The following is a 22,727-nucleotide window of genomic DNA, read 5'->3' as shown; positions in this document are numbered from 1 at the left end:
ACCTGGTGGAGGTTTGTATAGATGGACTAATAGAACAAGTCCCACACACTGCTACAAGCCGAAGCCCAAATATTTTTTCAGAGCTAGATGCAGATAAAAATTATATTGAATTTGCAACCTGGTGGAGGTTAGTATAGATGGACTAATAGAACAAGTTCAACACACTGCCACAAGCCGAAATATTTTTTCAGAGGGAGATGCAGAAAAAAATTATATTGAATTTGCAACCTGGTGGAGGTTAGTATAGATGGACTAATAGAACAAGTCCCACACACTGCTACAAGCCGAAGCCCAAATATTTTTCAGAGCTAGATGCAGATAAAAATTATATTGAATTTGCAACCTGGAGGAGGTTAGTTTAGATGGACTAACAGAACAAGTCCCACACACTGCTACAAGTCGAAGCCCAAATATTTTTTCAGAGCTAGATGCAGATAAAAATTATATTGAATTTGCAACCTGGTGGAGGTTAGTATAGATGGACTAATAGAACAAGTCCCACACACTGCTACAAGCCGAAATATTTTTTCAGAGCTAGATGCAGAAAAAAATTATATTGAATTTGCAACCTGGTGGAGGTTAGTATAGATGGACTAATAGAACAAGTCCCACACACTGCTACAAGCCGATGCCCAAATATTTTTTCAGAGCTAGATGCAGATAAAAATTATATTGAATTTGCAAACTGGTGGAGGTTAGTATAGATGGACTAATAGAACAAGTCCCACACACTGTTACAAGCCGAAATATTTTTTCAGAGCTAGATGCAGAAAAAAATTATATTGAATTTGCAACCTGGTGGAGGTTAGCATAGATGGACTAATAGAACAAGTTCCACACACTGCTACAAGCCAAAATATTTTTTCAGAGCTAGATGCAGAAAAAAATTATATTGAATTTGCAACCTCGTGGAGGTTAGTATAGATGGAATAATAGAACAAGTCCCACACACTGCTACAAGCCGAAGCCCAAATATTTTTTCAGAGCTAGATGCAGATAAAAATGATATTGAATTTTCAACCTGGTGGAGGTTAGTATAGATGGACTAATAGAACAAGTCCCACACACTGCTACAAGCCGAATCCCAAATATGTTTTCAGAGCTAGATGCAAATAAAAATTATATTGAATTTGCAACCTGGTGGAGGTTAGTAAAGATTGACTAATAGAACAAGTCCCACAAACTGCTACAAGCCGAAATATTTTTTCAGAGCTAGATGCAGAAAAAAATTATATTGAATTTGCAACCTGGTGGAGTTTAGTATAGATGGACAAATAGAACAAGTCCCACACACTGCTACAAGCCGAAGCCGAAATATTTTTTCAGAGCTAGATGCAGATAAAAATTATATTGAATTTACAATCTGGTGGAGGTTAGTATAGATGGACTAATAGAACAAGTCCCACACACTGCTACAAGCCGAAGCCCAAATATTTTTTCAGAGCTAGATGCAGATAAAAATTATATTGAATTTTCAACCTGGTGGAGGTTAGTATACATGGACTAATAGAACAAGTCCCAAACACTGCTGCAAGCCGAAATATTTTTTCAGAGCTAGATGCAGAAAAAATTTATATTGAATTTGCAACCTGGTGGAGGTTAGTATAGATGGACTAATAGAACAAGTCCCACACACTGCTACAAGCCGAAGCCCAAATATTTTTTCAGAGCTAGATGCAGATAAAAATTATATTGAATTTGCAAGCTGGTGGAGGTTAGTATAGATGGACTAATAGAACAAGTCCCACACACTGCTACAAGCCGAAATATTTTTTCAGAGCTAAATGCAGAAAAAAATTATATTGAATTTGCAATCTGGTGGAGGTTAGTATAGATGGACTAATAGAACAAGTCCCACACACTGCTACAAGCCTAAATATTTTTTCAGAGCTAGATGCAGAAAAAAATTATATTGAATTTTCAACCTGGTGGAGGTTAGTACAGATGGACTAATAGAACAAGTCCCACACACTGCTACAAGCCGAAGCCCAAATATTTTTCAGAGCTAGATGCAGATAAAAATTATATTGAATTTGCAACCTGGTGAAGGTTAGTATAGATGGACTAATAGAACAAGTCCCACACACTGCTACAAGCCGAAATATTTTTTCAGAGCTAGATGCAGAAAACAATTATATAGAATTTGCAACCTGGTGAAGGTTAGTTTGGATGGACTAATAGAACAACTCCCACACACTGCTACAACCGAAATATTTTTTCAGAGCTAGATGCAGAAAAAAATTATATTGAATTTGCAACCTGGTGGAGGTTAGTATAGATGGACTAATAAAACAAGTCCCACACACTGCTAGAAGACGAGGCTGAAATTTTTTTCAGAGCTAGATGCAGATAAAAATGATATTGAATTTGCAACCTGGTGGAGGTTAGTATAGATGGACTAATAGAACAAGTCCCACACACTGCTACAAGCCAAATCCCAAATATTTTTTCAGAGCTAGATGCAGATGAATATGATATTGAATTTGCAACCTGGTGGAGGTTAGTATAGATGGACTAATAGAACAAGTCCCACACACTGCTACAAGCTGAAGCCCAAATATTTTTTCAGATCTAGATGCAGATAAATATTAGATTGAATTTGCAACCTGGTGGAGGTTAGTATAGATGGACTAATAGAACAAGTCCCACACACTGTTACAAGCCGAAATATTTTTTCAGAGCTAGATGCAGAAAAAAATTATATTGAATTTGCAACCTGGTGGAGGTTAGCATAGATGGACTAATAGAACAAGTTCCACACACTGCTACAAGCCAAAATATTTTTTCAGAGCTAGATGCAGAAAAAAATTATATTGAATTTGCAACCTCGTGGAGGTTAGTATAGATGGAATAATAGAACAAGTCCCACACACTGCTACAAGACGAAGCCCAAATATTTTTTCAGAGCTAGATGCAGATAAAAATGATATTGAATTTTCAACCTGGTGGAGGTTAGTATAGATGGACTAATAGAACAAGTCCCACACACTGCTACAAGCCGAATCCCAAATGTGTTTTCAGAGCTAGATGCAAATAAAAATTATATTGAATTTGCAACCTGTTGGAGGTTAGTATAGATTGACTAATAGAACAAGTCCCACAAACTGCTACAAGCCGAAATATTTTTTCAGAGCTAGATGCAGAAAAAAATTATATTGAATTTGCAACCTGGTGGAGTTTAGTATAGATGGACAAATAGAACAAGTCCCACACACTGCTACAAGCCGAAGCCCAAATATTTTTTCAGAGCTAGATGCAGATAAAAATTATATTGAATTTACAATCTGGTGGAGGTTAGTATAGATGGACTAATAGAACAAGTCCCACACACTGCTACAAGCCGAAGCCCAAATATTTTTTCAGAGCTAGATGCAGATAAAAATTATATTGAATTTGCAACCTGGTGGAGGTTAGTATACATGGACTAATAGAACAAGTCCCAAACACTGCTGCAAGCCGAAATATTTTTTCAGAGCTAGATGCAGAAAAAAATTATATTGAATTTGCAACCTCGTGGAGGTTAGTATAGATGGAATAATAGAAGAAATCCAACACACTGCTACAAGCCGAAGCCCAAATATTTTTTCAGAGCTAGATGCAGATAAAAATGATATTGAATTTTCAACCTGGTGGAGGTTAGTATAGATGGACTAATAGAACAAGTCCCACACACTGCTACAAGCCAAATCCCAAATATGTTTTCAGAGCTAGATGCAAATAAAAATTATATTGAATTTGCAACCTGGTGGAGGTTAGTATAGATTGACTAATAGAACAAGTCCCACAAACTGCTACAAGCCGAAATATTTTTTCAGAGCTAGATGCAGAAAAAAATTATATTGAATTTGCAACCTGGTGGAGTTTAGTATAGATGGACAAATAGAACAAGTCCCACACACTGCTACAAGCCGAAGCCCAAATATTTTTTCAGAGATAGATGCAGATAAAAATTATATTGAATTTACAATCTGGTGGAGGTTAGTATAGATGGACTAATAGAACAAGTCCCACACACTGCTACAAGCTGAAGCCCAAATATTTTTTCAGAGCTAGATGCAGATAAAAATTATATTGAATTTGCAACCTGGTGGAGGTTAGTATACATGGACTAATAGAACAAGTCCCAAACACTGCTGCAAGCCGAAATATTTTTTCAGAGCTAGATGCAGAAAAAATTTATATTGAATTTGCAACCTGGTGGAGGTTAGTATAGATGGACTAATAGAACAAGTCCCACACACTGCTACAAGCCGAAGCCCAAATATTTTTTCAGAGCTAGATGCAGATAAAAATTATATTGAATTTGCAACCTGGTGGAGGTTAGTATAGATGGACTAATAGAACAAGTCCCACACACTGCTACAAGCCGAAATATTTTTTCAGAGCTAAATGCAGAAAAAAATTATATTGAATTTGCAATCTGGTGGAGGTTAGTATAGATGGACTAATAGAACAAGTCCCACACACTGCTACAAGCCTAAATATTTTTTCAGAGCTAGATGCAGATGAATATGATATTGAATTTGCAACCTGGTGGAGGTTAGTGTAGATGGACTAATAGAACAAGTCCCACACACTGCTACAAGCCGAAATATTTTTTCAGAGCTAGATGCAGAAAAAAATTATATTGAATTTGCAACCTGGTGGAGGTTAGTATAGATGGACTAATAGAACAAGTCCCACACACTGCTACAAGCTGAAGCCCAAATATTTTTTCAGATCTAGATGCAGATAAATATTAGATTGAATTTGCAACCTGGTGGAGGTTAGTATAGATGGACTAATATAACAAGTCCCACATACTGAAGCTAGCCGAAATATTTTTTCAGAGCTAGATGCAGAAAAAAATTATATTGAATTTGCAACCTGGTGGAGGTTAGTATAGAAGGACTAATAGAACAAGTCAAACACACTGCTTCAGGCCTTAGCCCAAATATTTTTTCAGAGCTAGATGCAGATAAAAATTATATTGAATTTGCAACCTGGTGGAGGTTAGTATACATGGACTAATCGAACAAGTCCCACACACTGCTACAAGCCAAAATATTTTTTCAGAGCTAGATGCAGAAAAAAATTATATTGAATTTGCAACCTGGTGGAGTTTAGTATAGATGGACAAATAGAACAAGTCCCACACACTGCTACAAGCCGAAGCCCAAATATTTTTTCAGAGCTAGATGCAGATAAAAATTATATTGAATTTACAATCTGGTGGAGGTTAGTATAGATGGACTAATAGAACAAGTCCCACACACTGCTACAAGCTGAAGCCCAAATATTTTTTCAGAGCTAGATGCAGATAAAAATTATATTGAATTTGCAACCTGGTGGAGGTTAGTATACATGGACTAATAGAACAAGTCCCAAACACTGCTGCAAGCCGAAATATTTTTTCAGAGCTAGATGCAGAAAAAATTTATATTGAATTTGCAACCTGGTGGAGGTTAGTATAGATGGACTAATAGAACAAGTCCCACACACTGCTACAAGCCGAAGCCCAAATATTTTTTCAGAGCTAGATGCAGATAAAAATTATATTGAATTTGCAAGCTGGTGGAGGTTAGTATAGATGGACTAATAGAACAAGTCCCACACACTGCTACAAGCCGAAATATTTTTTCAGAGCTAAATGCAGAAAAAAATTATATTGAATTTGCAATCTGGTGGAGGTTAGTATAGATGGACTAATAGAACAAGTCCCACACACTGCTACAAGCCTAAATATTTTTTCAGAGCTAGATGCAGATGAATATGATATTGAATTTGCAACCTGGTTGAGGTTAGTGTAGATGGACTAATAGAACAAGTCCCACACACTGCTACAAGCCGAAATATTTTTTCAGAGCTAGATGCAGAAAAAAATTATATTGAATTTGCAACCTGGTGGAGGTTAGTATAGATGGACTAATAGAACAAGTCCCACACACTGCTACAAGCTGAAGCCCAAATATTTTTTCAGATCTAGATGCAGATAAATATTAGATTGAATTTGCAACCTGGTGGAGGTTAGTATAGATGGACTAATATAACAAGTCCCACATACTGAAGCTAGCCGAAATATTTTTTCAGAGCTAGATGCAGAAAAAAATTATATTGAATTTGCAACCTGGTGGAGGTTAGTATAGAAGGACTAATAGAACAAGTCAAACACACTGCTTCAGGCCTTAGCCCAAATATTTTTTCAGAGCTAGATGCAGATAAAAATTATATTGAATTTGCAACCTGGTGGAGGTTAGTATACATGGACTAATCGAACAAGTCCCACACACTGCTACAAGCCAAAATATTTTTTCAGAGCTAGATGCAGAAAAAAATTATATTGAATTTGCAACCTGGTGGAGGTTAGTATAGATGGACTAATAGAACAAGTCCCTCACGCTGCTACAAGCCGAAGCCCAAATATTTTTTCAGAGCTAGATGCAGATAAAAATTATATTGAATTTGCAACCTGGTGGAGGCTAGCATAGATGGACTAATAGAACAAGTCCCACACACTGCTACAAGACAAAATATTTTTTCAGAGCTAGATGCAGAAAAAAGTTATATTGAATTTGCAATCTGGTGGGGGTTAGTATAGATGGACTAATCGAACAAGTCCCACACACTGCTACAAGCCAAAATATTTTTTCAGAGCTAGGTTCACAAAAAAATTATATTGAATTTACAACCTGGTGGAGGTTAGTATAGATGGACTAATAGAACAAGTCCCACACACTGCTACAAGCCGAAGCCCAAATATTTTTCAGAGCTAGATGCAGATAAAAATTATATTGAATTTGCAACCTGGTGGAGGTTAGCATAGATGGACTAATAGAACAAGTCCCACACACTGCTACAAGCCGAAATATTTTTTCAGAGCTAGATGCAGATAAAAATTATACTGAATTTGCCACCTGGTGGAGGTTAGTATAGATGGACTAATAGAACAAGTCCCACACACTGCTACAAGCCGAATCCCAAATATTTTTTCAGAGCTAGATGAAGATAAAAATGATATTGAATTTGCAACCTGATGGAGGTTAGTATAGATGGACTAAGAGAACAAGTCCCACACACTGCTACAAGCCGAAATATTTTTTCAGAGCTAGATGCATAAAAAAATTATATTGAATTTGCAACCTGGTGGAGGTTAGTATAGATGGACTAATAGAACAAGTCCCAAACACTGCTACAAGCCGAAGCCCAAATATTTTTTCAGAGCTAGATGCAGATAAAAATTATATTGAATTTGCAACCTGGTGGAGGTTAGTATAGATGGACTAATAGAACAAGTCTCACACACTGCTGCAAGCCGAAATATTTTTTCAGAGCTAGATGCAGAAAAAAATTATATTGAATTTGCAACCTGGTGGAGGTTAGTATAGATGGACTAATATAACAAATCCCACACACTGCTACAAGCCGTATCCCAAATATTTTTTCAGAGCTAGATGCAGATAAAAATTATATTGAATTTGCAACCTGGTGGAGGTTAGTATAGATGGACTAATAGAACAAGTCCCACACACTGCTAAAAGCCGAAGCCCAAATATTTTTTCAGAGCTAGATGCAGATAAAAATTATATTGAATTTGCAATCTGGTGGAGTTTAGTATAGATGGACTAATAGAACAAGTCCCTCACAATGCTACAAGCCGAAGCCCAAATATTTTTTCAGAGCTAGATGCAGATAAAAATTATATTGAATTTGCAACCTGGTGGAGGCTAGCATAGATGGACTAAGAGAACAAGTCCCACACACTGCTACAAGACAAAATATTTTTTCAGAGCTAGATGCAGAAAAAAATTATATTGAATTTGCAATCTGGTGGAGGTTAGTATAGATGGACTAATAGAACAAGTCCCACACACTGCTACAAGCCGAAATATTTTTTCAGAGCTAGATGCAGAAAAAAATTATATTGAATTTGCAACCTGGTGGAGGTTAGTATAGATGGACAAATAGAAAAAGTCCCACACACTGCTACAAGCCGAAGCCAAAATATTTTTTCAGAGCTAGATGCAGATAAAAATTATATTGAATTTACAATCTGGTGGAGGTTAGTATAGATGGACTAATAGAACAAGTCCCACACACTGCTACAAGCCGAAGCCCAAATATTTTTTCAGAGCTAGATGCAGATAAAAATTATATTGCATTTGCAACCTGGTGGAGGTTAGTATAGATGGACTAATAGAACAAGTCCCACACACTGCTGCAAGCCGAAATATTTTTTCAGAGCTAGATGCAGAAAAAATTTATATTGAATTTGCAACCTGGTGGAGGTTAGTATAGATGGACTAATAGAACAACTCCCACACACTGCTACAAGCCGAAGCCCAGATGTTTTTTCAGAGCTAGATGTAGATAAAAATTATATTGAATTTGCAAGCTGGTGGAGGTTAGTATAGATGGACTAATAGAACAAGTCCCACACACTGCTACAAGCCGAAGCCCAAATATTTTTCAGAGCTAGATGCAGATAAAAGTTATATTGAATTTGCAACCTGGTGAAGGTTAGTATAGATGGACCAATAGAACAAGTCCCACACACTGCTACAAGCCGAAATATTTTTTCAGAGCTAGATGCAGAAAACAATTATATTGAATTTGCAACCTGGTGGAGGTTAGTATGGATGGACTAATAGAACAACTCCCACACACTGCTACAAGCCGAAATATTTTTTCAGAGCTAGATGCAGAAAAAAATTATATTGAATTTGCAACCTGGTGGAGGTTAGTATAGATGGACTAATAGAACAAGTCCCACACACTGCTACAAGCCGAAATATTTTTTCAGAGCTAGATGCAGAAAAAAATTATATTGAATTTGCAACCTGGTGGAGGTTAGTATAGATGGACTAATAAAACAAGTCTCACACACTGCTACAAGACAAGGCCGAAATATTTTTTCAGAGCTAGATGCAGATAAAAATTATATTGAATTTGCAACCTGGTGGAGGTTAGTATAGATGGACTAATAGAACAAGTCCCACACACTGCTACAAGCCGAATCCCAAATATTTTTTCAGAGCTAGATGCAGATAAAAATGATATTGAATTTGCAACCTGGTGGAGGTTAGTGTAGATGGACTAATAGAACAAGTCCCACACACTGCTACAAGCCGAAATATTTTTTCAGAGCTAGATGCAGAAAAAAATTATATTGAATTTGCAACCTGGTGGAGGTTAGTATAGATGGACTAATAGAACAAGTCCCACACACTGCTACAAGCTGAAGCCCAAATATTTTTTCAGATCTAGATGCAGATAAATATTATATTGAATTTGCAACCTGGTGGAGGTTAGTATACATGGACTAATAGAACAAGTCCCACACACTGCTACAAGCCGAAATATTTTTTCAGAGCTAGATGCAGAAAAAAATTATATTGAATTTGCAACCTGGTGGAGGTTAGTATAGATGGACTAAAAGAACAAGTCCCTCACGCTGCTACAAGCCGAAGCCCAAATATTTTTTCAGAGCTAGATGCAGATAAAAATTATATTGAATTTGCAACCTGGTGGAGGAAAGCATATATGGACTAATAGAACAAGTCCCACACACTGCTACAAGACAAAATATTTTTTCAGAGCTAGATGCAGAAAAAAATTATATTGAATTTGCAATCTGGTGGAGGTTAGTATAGATGGACTAATAGAACAAGTCCCACACACTGCTACAAGCCAAAATATTTTTTCAGAGCTAGATACACAAAAAAATTATATTGAATTTGCAACCTGGTGGAGGTTAGTATAGATGGACTAATAGAACAAGTCCCACACACTGCTACAAGACGAAGCCCAAATATTTTTCAGAGCTAGATGCAGATAAAAATTATATTGAATTTGCAACCTGGTGGAGGTTAGTATAGATGGACAAATAGAACAAGTCCCACACACTGCTACAAGCCAAAGCCCAAATATTTTTTCAGAGCTAGATGCAGATGAAAATTATATTGAATTTGCAACCTGGTGGAGGTTAGTATAGATGGACTAATAGAACAAGTCCCACACACTGCTACAAGCCGAAATATTTTTTCAGAGCTAGATGCAGAAAAAAATTATATTGAATTTGCAACCTGGTGGACGTTAGTATGGATGGACTAATAGAACAAGTCCCACACACTGCTACAAGCCGAAATATTTTTTCAGAGCTAGATGCACAAAAAAATTATATTGAATTTGCAACCTGGTAGAGGTTAGTATAGATGGACTAATAGAACAAGTCCCACACACTGCTACAAGACGAAGCCGAAATATTTTTTCAGAGCTAGATGCAGATACAAATTATACTGAATTTGCAACCTGGTGGAGGTTAGTATAGATGGACTAATAGAACAAGGCCCGCACACTGCTACAAGCCGAATCCCAAATATTTTTTCAGAGCAAGATGCAGATAAAAATGATATTGAATTTGCAACCTGATGGAGGTTAGTATAGATGGACTAATAGAACAAGTCCCACACACTGCTACAAGCCGAAATATTTTTTCGGAGCTAGATGCAGAAAAAAATTATATTGAATTTGCAACCTGGTGGAGGTTAGTATAGATGGACTAATAGAACAAGTCCCACACACTGCTACAAGCCGAGGCCCAAATATTTTTTCAGATCTAGATGCAGATAAAAATTATATTGAATTTGCAACCTGGTGGAGGTTAGTATAGGTGGACTAATAGAACAAGTCTCACACACTGCTGCAAGCCGAAATATTTTTTCAGAGCTAGATGCAGAAAAAAATTATATTGAATTTGCAACCTGGTGGAGGTTAGTATAGATGGACTAATATAACAAGTCCCACACACTTCTACAAGCCGAAGCCCAAATATTTTTTCAGAGCTAGATGCAGATAAAAATTATATTGAATTTGCAACCTGGTGGAGGTTAGTATAGATGGACTAATAGAACAAGTCCCACACACTGCTACAAGCCGAAATATTTTTTCAGAGCTAGATGCAGAAAAAAATTATATTGAATTTGCAACCTGGTGGAGGTTAGTATAGATGGACAAATAGATCAAGTCCCACACACTGCTAAAAGCCGAAGCCCAAATATTTTTTCAGAGCTAGATGCAGATAAAAATTATATTGAATTTGCAATCTGGTGGAGGTTAGTATAGATGGACTAATAGAACAAGTCCCACACACTGCTACAAGCCGAAGCCCAAATATTTTTTCAGAGCTAGATGCAGATAAAAATTAAATTGAATTTGCAACCTGGTGGAGGTTTGTATAGATTTACTAATAGAATAAGTCCCACACACTGCTACAAGCCGAAATATTTTTTCAGAGCTAGATGCAGAAAAAAATTATATTGAATTTGCAACCTGGTGGAGGTTAGTATAGATGGACTAATAGAACAAGTCCCACACACTGCTACAAGCCGAAGCCCAAATATTTTTTCAGACCTAGATGCAGATAAAAATTATATTGAATTTGCAACCTGGTGGAGGTTAGTATAGATGGACTAATAGAACAAGTCCCACACACTGCTACAAGCCGAAATATTTTTTCAGAGCTAGATGCAGAAAAAAATTATATTGAATTTGCAACCTGGTAGAGGTTAGTATAGATGGACTAATAGAACAAGTCCCTCACACTGCTACAAGCCGAAGCCCAAATATTTTTTCAGAGCTAGATGCAGATAAAAATTATATTGAATTTGCCACCTGGTGGAGGCTAGCATAGATGGACTAATAGAACAAGTCCCACACACTGCTACAAGACAAAATATTTTTTCAGAGCTAGATGCAGAAAAAAATTATATTGAATTTGCAATTTGGTGGAGGTTAGTATAGATGGACTAATAGAACAAGTCCCACACACTGCTACAAGCCGAAATATTTTTTCAGAGCTAGATGCAGAAAAAAATTATATTGAATTTGCAACCTGGTGGAGGTTAGTATAGATGGACTAATAGAACAAGTCCCACACACTGCTACAAGACGAAGCAGAAATATTTTTTCAGAGCTAGATGCAGATAAAAATTATATTGAATTTGCAACCTGGTGGAGGTTAGTATAGATCGACTAATAGAACAAGTTCCACACATTGCTACAAGCCGAATCCCAAATATTTTTTCAGAGCTAGATGCAGATAAAATTGATATTGAATTTGCAACCTGATGGAGGTTAGTATAGATGGACTAATAGAACAAGTCCCACACACTGCTACAAGTTGAAATATTTTTTCAGAGCTAGATGCAGAAAAAAATTATATTGAATTTGCATCCTGGTGGAGGTTATTATAGATGGACTAATAGAACAAGTCCCACACACTGCTACAAGCCAAAGCCCAAATATTTTTTCAGAGCTAGATGCAGATAAAAATTATATTGAATTTGCAACCTGGTGGAGGTTAGTATAAATGGACAAATAGAACAAGTCCCACACACTGCTGCAAGCCGAAATTTTTTTTCAGAGCTAGATGCAGAAAAAAATTATATTGAATTTGCAACCTGGTGGAGGTTAGTATAGATGGACTAATATAACAAGTCCCACATACTGCTACAAGCCAAAATTTTTTTTAGAGCTAGATGCAGAAAAAAATTATATTGAATTTGCAACCTGGTGGAGGTTAGTATAGATGGACAACTAGAACAAGTCCCACACACTGCTATAAGACGAAATATTTTTTCAGAGCTAGATGCAGAAAAAAATTATATTGAATTTGCAATGTGGTGGAGGTTAGTATAGATGGACTAATAGAACAAGTCCCACACACTGCTACAAGCCAAAATATTTTTTCAGATCTAGATGCAGAAAAAAATTATATTGAATTTGCAACCTGGTGGAGGTTAGTATAGATGGACTAATAGAACAAGTCCCACACACTGCTACAAGCCGAAATATATTTTCAGAGCTAGATGCAGAAAAAAATTATATTGAATTTGCAGCCTGGTGGAGGTTAGTATAGATGGACTAATAGAACAAGTCCCACACACTGCTACAAGCCGAAGCCCAAATATTTTTTCAGAGCTAGATGCAGATAAAAATTATATTGAATTTGCAACCTGGTGGAGGTTAGCATAGATGGACTAATAGAACAAGTTCCACACACTGCTACAAGCCGAAATATTTTTTCAGAGGTAGATGCAGAAAAAAATTATATTGAATTTACAACCTGGTGGAGGTTAGTATAGATGAACTAATAGAACAAGTCCCACACACTGATACAAGCCGAAGCCCAAATATTTTTTAGAGCTAGATGCAGATAAAAATTATATTGAATTTGCAACCTGGTGGAGGTTAGTATAGATGGACTAATAGAAGAAGTCCCACACACTGCTACAAGCCGAAATATTTTTTCAGAGCTAGATGCAGAAAAAAATTATATTGAATTTGCAACCTGGTGGAGGTTAGTATAGATGGACTAACAGAACAAGTCCCAAACACTGCTACAAGCCGAAGCCGAAATATTTTTTCAGAGCTAGATGCAGAAAAAAATTATATTGAATTTGCAACCTGGTGGAGGTTAGTATAGATGGACTAATAGAACAAGTCCCACACACTGCTACAAGCCAAATCCCAAATATTTTTTCAGAGCTAGATGCAGATAAAAATTATATTGAATTTGCAACCTGGTGGAGGTTAGTATAGATGGACTAATAGATCAAGTCCCACACACTGCTAGAAGCCAATATATTTTTTCAGAGCTAGATGCAGAAAAAAATTATATTGAATTTGCAACCTGGTGGAGGTTAGTATAGATGGACTAATAGAAAAAGTCCCACACACTGCTACAAGCCGAAGCCCAAATATTTTTTCAGAGCTAGATGCAGATAAAAATTATATTGAATTTGCAATGTGGTGGAGGTTAGTATACATGGACTAATAGAACAAGTCCCACACACTGCTGCAAGCCGAAATATTTTTTCAGAGCTAGATGCAGAAAAAAATTATATTGAATTTGCAACCTGGTGGAGGTTAGTATAGATGGACTAATAGAACAAGTCCCACACATTGCTACAAGCCGAAGCCGAAATATTTTTTCAGAGCTAGATGCAGAAAAAAATTATATTGAATTTGCAACCTGGTGGAGGTTAGTATAGATGGACTAATAGAACAAGTCCCACACACTGCTACAAGCCAAATCCCAAATATTTTTTCAGAGCTAGATGCAGATGAATATGATATTGAATTTGCAACCTGGTGGAGGTTAGTGTAGATCGACTAATAGAACAAGTCCCACACACTGCTACAAGCCGAAATATTTTTTCAGAGCTAGATGCAGAAAAAAATTATATTGAATTTGCAACCTGGTGGAGGTTAGTATAGAAGGACTAATATAACAAGTCCCAAATACTGAAGCTAGCCGAAATATTTTTTCAGAGCTAGATGCAGAAAAAAATTATATTGAATTTGCAACCTGGTGGAGGTTAGTATAGATGGACTAATAGAACAAGTCCCTCACGCTGCTACAAGCCGAAGCCCAAATATTTTTTCAGAGCTAGATGCAGATAAAAATTATATTGAATTTGCAACCTGGTGGAGGCTAGCATAGATGGACTAATAGAACAAGTCCCACACACTGCTACAAGACAAAATATTTTTTCAGAGCTAGATGCAGAAAAAAATTATATTGAATTTGCAATCTGGTGGAGGTTAGTATAGATGGACTAATCGAACAAGTCCCACACACTGCTACAAGCCAAAATATTTTTTCAGAGCTAGGTTCACAAAAAAATTATATTGAAATTACAACCTGGTGGAGGTTAGTATAGATGGACTAATAGAACAAGTCCCACACACTGCTACAAGCCGAAGCCCAAATATTTTTCAGAGCTAGATGCAGATAAAAATTATATTGAATTTGCAACCTGGTGGAGGTTAGCATAGATGGACTAATAGAACAAGTCCCACACACTGCTACAAGCCGAAATAATTTTTCAGAGCTAGATGCAGAAAAAAATTATATTGAATTTGCAACCTGGTGGAGGTTAGTATAGATGGACTAATAGAACAAGTCCCACACACTGCTACAAGACGAAGCCGAAATATTTTTTCAGAGCTAGATGCAGATAAAAATTATACTGAATTTGCAACCTGGTGGAGGTTAGTATAGATGGACTAATAGAACAAGTCCCACACACTGCTACAAGCCGAATCCCAAATATTTTTTCAGAGCTAGATGAAGATAAAAATGATATTGAATTTGCAACCTGATGGAGGTTAGTATAGATGGACTAATAGAACAAGTCCCACACACTGCTACAAGCCGAAATATTTTTTCAGAGCTAGATGCATAAAAAAATTATATTGAATTTGCAACCTGGTGGAGGTTAGTATAGATGGACTAATAGAACAAGTCCCAAACACTGTTACAAGCCGAAGCCCAAATATTTTTTCAGAGCTAGATGCAGATAAAAATTATATTGAATTTGCAACCTGGTGGAGGTTAGTATAGATGGACTAATAGAACAAGTCTCACACACTGCTGCAAGCCGAAATATTTTTTCAGAGCTAGATGCAGAAAAAAATTATATTGAATTTGCAACCTGGTGGAGGTTAGTATAGATGGACTAATATAACAAATCCCACACACTGCTACAAGCCGTATCCCAAATATTTTTTCAGAGCTAGATGCAGACAAAAATTATATTGAATTTGCAACCTGGTGGAGGTTAGTATAGATGGACTAATAGAACAAGTCCCACACACTGCTACAAGCCGAAATATTTTTTCAGAGCAGGATGCAGAAAAAAATTATATTGAATTTGCAACCTGGTGGAGGTTAGTATAGATGGACAAATAGATCAAGTCCCACACACTGCTAAAAGCCGAAGCCCAAATATTTTTTCAGAGCTAGATGCAGATAAAAATTATATTGAATTTGCAATCTGGTGGAGTTTAGTATAGATGGACTAATAGAACAAGTCCCTCACAATGCTACAAGCCGAAGCCCAAATATTTTTTCAGAGCTAGATGCAGATAAAAATTATATTGAATTTGCAACCTGGTGGAGGTTAGTATAGATGGACTAATAGAACAAGTCCCACACACTGCTGCAAGCCGAAATATTTTTTCAGAGCTAGATGCAGAAAAAATTTATATTGAGTTTGCAACCTGGTGGAGGTTAGTATAGATGGACTAATAGAACAACTCCCACACACTGCTACAAGCCGAAGCCCAGATATTTTTTCAGAGCTAGATGTAGATAAAAATTATATTGAATTTGCAAGCTGGTGGAGGTTAGTATAGATGGACTAATAGAACAAGTCCCACACACTGCTACAAGCCGAAGCCCAAATATTTTTCAGAGCTAGATGCAGATAAAAGTTATATTGAATTTGCAACCTGGTGAAGGTTAATATAGATGGACCAATAGAACAAGTCCCACACACTGCTACAAGCCGAAATATTTTTTCAGAGCTAGATGCAGAAAACAATTATATTGAATTTGCAACCTGGTGAAGGTTAGTATGGATGGACTAATAGAACAACTCCCACACACTGCTACAAGCCGAAATATTTTTTCAGAGCTAGATGCAGAAAAAAATTATATTGAATTTGCAACCTGGTGGAGGTTAGTATAGATGGACTAATAAAACAAGTCTCACACACTGCTACAAGACAAGGCCGAAATATTTTTTCAGAGCTAGATGCAGATAAAAATTATATTGAATTTGCAACCTGGTGGAGGTTAGTATAGATGGACTAATAGAACAAGTCCCACACACTGCTACAAGCCGAATCCCAAATATTTTTTCAGAGCTAGATGCAGATAAAAATGATATTGAATTTGCAACCTGGTGGAGGTTAGTGTAGATGGACTAATAGAACAAGTCCCACACACTGCTACAAGCCGAAATATTTTTTCAGAGCTAGATGCAGAAAAAAATTATATTGAATTTGCAACCTGGTGGAGGTTAGTATAGATGGACTAATAGAACAAGTCCCACACACTGCTACAAGCTGAAGCCCAAATATTTTTTCAGATCTAGATGCAGATAAATATTATATTGAATTTGCAACCTGGTGGAGGTTAGTATACATGGACTAATAGAACAAGTCCCACACACTGCTACAAGCCGAAATATTTTTTCAGAGCTAGATGCAGAAAAAAATTATATTGAATTTGCAACCTGGTGGAGGTTAGTATAGATGGACTAAAAGAACAAGTCCCTCACGCTGCTACAAGCCGAAGCCCAAATATTTTTTCAGAGCTAGATGCAGATAAAAATTATATTGAATTTGCAACCTGGTGGAGGAAAGCATATATGGACTAATAGAACAAGTCCCACACACTGCTACAAGACGAAATATTTTTTCAGAGCTAGATGCAGAAAAAAATTATATTGAATTTGCAATCTGGTGGAGGTTAGTATAGATGGACTAATAGAACAAGTCCCACACACTGCTACAAGCCAAAATATTTTTTCAGAGCTAGATACACAAAAAAATTATATTGAATTTGCAACCTGGTGGAGGTTAGTATAGATGGACTAATAGAACAAGTCCCACACACTGCTACAAGACGAAGCCCAAATATTTTTCAGAGCTAGATGCAGATAAAAATTATATTGAATTTGCAACCTGGTGGAGGTTAGTATAGATGGACAAATAGAACAAGTCCGACACACTGCTACAAGCCAAAGCCCAAATATTTTTTCAGAGCTAGATGCAGATAAAAATTATATTGAATTTGCAACCTGGTGGAGGTTAGTATAGATGGACTAATAGAACAAGGCCCGCACACTGCTACAAGCCGAATCCCAAATATTTTTTCAGAGCAAGATGCAGATAAAAATGATATTGAATTTGCAACCTGATGGAGGTTAGTATAGATGGACTAAGAGAACAAGTCCCACACACTGCTACAAGCCGAAATATTTTTTCAGAGCTAGATGCAGAAAAAAATTATATTGAATTTGCAACCTGGTGGAGGTTAGTATAGATGGACTAATAGAACAAGTCCCACACACTGCTACAAGCCGATGCCCAAATATTTTTTCAGATCTAGATGCAGATAAAAATTATATTGAATTTGCAACCTGGTGGAGGTTAGTATAGGTGGACTAATAGAACAAGTCTCACACACTGCTGCAAGCCGAAATATTTTTTCAGAGCTAGATGCAGAAAAAAATTATATTGAATTTGCAACCTGGTGGAGGTTAGTATAGATGGACTAATATAACAAGTCCCACACACTTCTACAAGCCGAAGCCCAAAATTTTTTCAGAGCTAGATGCAGATAAAAATTATATTGAATTTGCAACCTGGTGGAGGTTAGTATAGATGGACTAATAGAACAAGTCCCACACACTGCTACAAGCCGAAATATTTTTTCAGAGCTAGATGCAGAAAAAAATTATATTGAATTTGCAACCTGGTGGAGGTTAGTATAGATGGACAAATAGATCAAGTCCCACACACTGCTAAAAGCCGAAGCCCAAATATTTTTTCAGAGCTAGATGCAGATAAAAATTATATTGAATTTGCAATCTGGTGGAGGTTAGTATAGATGGACTAATAGAACAAGTCCCACACACTGCTACAAGCCGAAGCCCAAATATTTTTTCAGAGCTAGATGCAGATAAAAATTATATTGAATTTGCAACCTGGTGGAGGTTAGTATGGATGGACTAATAGAATAAGTCCCACACACTGCTACAAGCCGAAATATTTTTTCAGAGCTAGATGCAGAAAAAAATTATATTGAATTTGCAACCTGGTGGAGGTTAGTATAGATGGACTAATAGAACAAGTCCCACACACTGCTACAAGCCGAAGCCCAAATATTTTTTCAGACCTAGATGCAGATAAAAATTATATTGAATTTGCAACCTGGTGGAGGTTAGTATAGATGGACTAATAGAACAAGTCCCACACACTGCTACAAGCCGAAATATTTTTTCAGAGCTAGATGCAGAAAAAAATTATATTGAATTTGCAACCTGGTGGAGGTTAGTATAGATGGACTAATAGAACAAGTCCCTCACACTGCTACAAGCCGAAGCCCAAATATTTTTTCAGAGATAGATGCAGATAAAAATTATATTGAATTTGCCACCTGGTGGAGGCTAGCATAGATGTTCTAATAGAACAAGTCCCACACACTGCTACAAGACAAAATATTTTTTCAGAGCTAGATGCAGAAAAAAATTATATTGAATTTGCAATCTGGTGGAGGTTAGTATAGATGGACTAATAGAACAAGTCCCACACACTGCTACAAGACGAAGCAGAAATATTTTTTCAGAGCTGGATGCAGATAAAAATTATATTGAATTTGCAACCTGGTGGAGGTTAGTATAGATCGACTAATAGAACAAGTCCCACACATTGCTACAAGCCGAATCCCAAATATTTTTTCAGAGCTAGATGCAGATAAAATTGATATTGAATTTGCAACCTGATGGAGGTTAGTATAGATGGACTAATAGAACAAGTCCCACACACTGCTACAAGTTGAAATATTTTTTCAGAGCTTGATGCAGAAAAAAATTATATTGAATTTGCATCCTGGTGGAGGTTATTATAGATGGACTAATAGAACAAGTCCCACACACTGCTACAAGCCAAAGCCCAAATATTTTTTCAGAGCTAGATGCAGATAAAAATTATATTGAATTTGCAACCTGGTGGAGGTTAGTATAAATTGACAAATAGAACAAGTCCCACACACTGCTGCAAGCCGAAATATTTTTTCAGAGCTAGATGCAGAAAAAAATTATATTGAATTTGTAACCTGGTGGAGGTTAGTATAGATGGACTAATATAACAAGTCCCACATACTGCTACAAGCCAAAATATTTTTTCAGAGCTAGATGCAGAAAAAAATTATATTGAATTTGCAACCTGGTGGAGGTTAGTATAGATGGACTAATAGAACAAGTCCCACACACTGCTATAAGACGAAATATTTTTTCAGAGCTAGATGCAGAAAAAAATTATATTGAATTTGCAATGTGGTGGAGGTTAGTATAGATGGACTAATAGAACAAGTCCCACACACTGCTACAAGCCGAAGCCCAAATATTTTTTCAGAGCTAGATGCAGATAAAAATTATATTGAATTTGCAACCTGGTGGAGGTTAGCATAGATGGAGTAATAGAACAAGTTCCACACACTGCTACAAGCCGAAATATTTTTTCAGAGGTAGATGCAGAAAAAAATTATATTGAATTTGCAACCTGGTGGAGGTTAGTATAGATGAACTAATAGAACAAGTCCCACACACTGCTACAAGCCGAAGCCCAAATATTTTTTAGAGATAGATGCAGATAAAAATTATATTGAATTTGCAACCTGGTGGAGGTTAGTATAGATGGACTAATAGAAGAAGTCCCACACACTGCTACAAGCCGAAATATTTTTTCAGAGCTAGATGCAGAAAAAAATTATATTGAATTTGCAACCTGGTGGAGGTTAGTATAGATGGACTAACAGAACAAGTCCCAAACACTGCTACAAGCCGAAGCCGAAATATTTTTTCAGAGCTAGATGCAGAAAAAAATTATATTGAATTTGCAACCTGGTGGAGGTTAGTATAGATGGACTAATAGAAGAAGTCCCACACACTGCTACAAGCCAAATCCCAAATATTTTTTCAGAGCTAGATGCAGATAAAAATTATATTGAATTTGCAACCTGGTGGAGGTTAGTATAGATGGACTAATAGATCAAGTCCCACACACTGCTACAAGCCAATATATTTTTTCAGAGCTAGATGCAGAAAAAAATTATATTGAATTTGCAACCTGGTGGAGGTTAGTATAGATGGACTAATAGAAAAAGTCCCACACACTGCTACAAGCCGAAGCCCAAATATTTTTTCAGAGCTAGATGCAGATAAAAATTATATTGAATTTGCAACGTGGTGGAGGTTAGTATACATGGACTAATAGAACAAGTCCCACACACTGCTGCAAGCCGAAATATTTTTTCAGAGCTAGATGCAAAAAAAAATTACATTGAATTTGCAACCTGGTGGAGGTTAGTATAGATGGACTAATAGAACAAGTCCCACACATTGCTACAAGCCGAAGCCGAAATATTTTTTCAGAGCTAGATGCAGAAAAAAATTATATTGAATTTGCAACCTGGTGGAGGTTAATATTGATGGACTAATAGAACAAGTCCCACACACTGCTACAAGCCAAATCCTAAATATTTTTTCAGAGCTAGATGCAGATAAAAATTATATTGAATTTGCAACCTGGTGGAGTTTAGTATAGATTGACTAATAGATCAAGTCCCACACACTGCTACAAGCCGAAAAATTTTCTCAGAGCTAGATGCAGAAAAAAATTATATTGAATTTGCAACCTGGTGGAGGTTAGTATAGATGGACTAATAGAACATGTCCCACACACTTCTACAAGCCGATGCCCAAATATTTTTTCAGAGCTAGTTGCAGATAAAAATTATATTGAATTTGCAACGTGGTGGAGGTTATTATAGATGGAGTAATAGAACAAGTCCCACACACTGTTGCAAGCCGAAATATTTTTTCAGAGCTAGATGCAGAAAAAAATTATATTGAATTTGCAACCTGGTGGAGGTTAGTATAGATGGACTAATAGAACAAGTCCCACACACTGCTACAAGCCAAAATATTTTTTCAGAGCTAGATGCAGAAAAAAATTATATTGAATTTGCAACCTGGTGGAAGTAAGCATAGATGGACTAATAGAACAAGTCCCACACACTGCTACAAGTCGAAGCCCAAATATTTTTTCAGAGAAATATGCCGATAAAAATTATATTGAATTTGCAACCTGGTGGAGGTTAGTATAGATGGACTAATAGAACAAGTCCCACTCACTGCTACAAGCCGAAATATTTTTTCAGAGGTAGATGCAGAAAAAAATTATATTAAATTTGCAACCTGGTGGAGGTTAGTATAGATGGACTAATAGAACAAGTCCCACACACTGCTAGAAGCCGAAGCCCAAATATTTTTTCAGAGCTAGATGCAGATAAAAATTATATTGAATTTGCAACCTGGTGGAGGCTAGCATAGATGGACTAATAGAACATGTCCCACACACTTCTACAAGCCGATGCCCAAATATTTTTTCAGAGCTAGTTGCAGATAAAAATTATATTGAATTTGCAACGTGGTGGAGGTTATTATAGATGGAGTAATAGAACAAGTCCCACACACTGTTGCAAGCCGAAATATTTTTTCAGAGCTAGATGCAGAAAAAAATTATATTGAATTTGCAACCTGGTGGAGGTTAGTATAGATGGACTAATAGAACAAGTCCCACACACTGCTACAAGCCAAAATATTTTTTCAGAGCTAGATGCAGAAAAAAATTATATTGAATTTGCAACCTGGTGGAAGTAAGCATAGATGGACTAATAGAACAAGTCCCACACACTGCTACAAGTCGAAGCCCAAATATTTTTTCAGAGAAATATGCCGATAAAAATTATATTGAATTTGCAACCTGGTGGAGGTTAGTATAGATGGACTAATAGAACAAGTCCCACTCACTGCTACAAGCCGAAATATTTTTTCAGAGGTAGATGCAGAAAAAAATTATATTAAATTTGCAACCTGGTGGAGGTTAGTATAGATGGACTAATAGAACAAGTCCCACACACTGCTAGAAGCCGAAGCCCAAATATTTTTTCAGAGCTAGATGCAGATAAAAATTATATTGAATTTGCAACCTGGTGGAGGCTAGCATAGATGGACTAATAGAACAAGTCCCACACACTGCTACAAGACAAAATATTTTTTCAGAGCTAGATGCAGAAAAAAATTATATTGAATTTGCAATCTGGTGGAGGT

Source organism: Phyllobates terribilis, unplaced genomic scaffold, assembly GCF_046119375.1.
Source record: "Phyllobates terribilis strain yellow unplaced genomic scaffold, ASM4611937v1 Scaffold_8__6_contigs__length_399053987, whole genome shotgun sequence".
Classification (NCBI taxonomy): Eukaryota; Metazoa; Chordata; class Amphibia; order Anura; family Dendrobatidae; genus Phyllobates; species Phyllobates terribilis.
The sequence above is the reverse complement of the archived record's forward strand: the minus strand, read 5'-3'. Positions refer to the sequence as shown.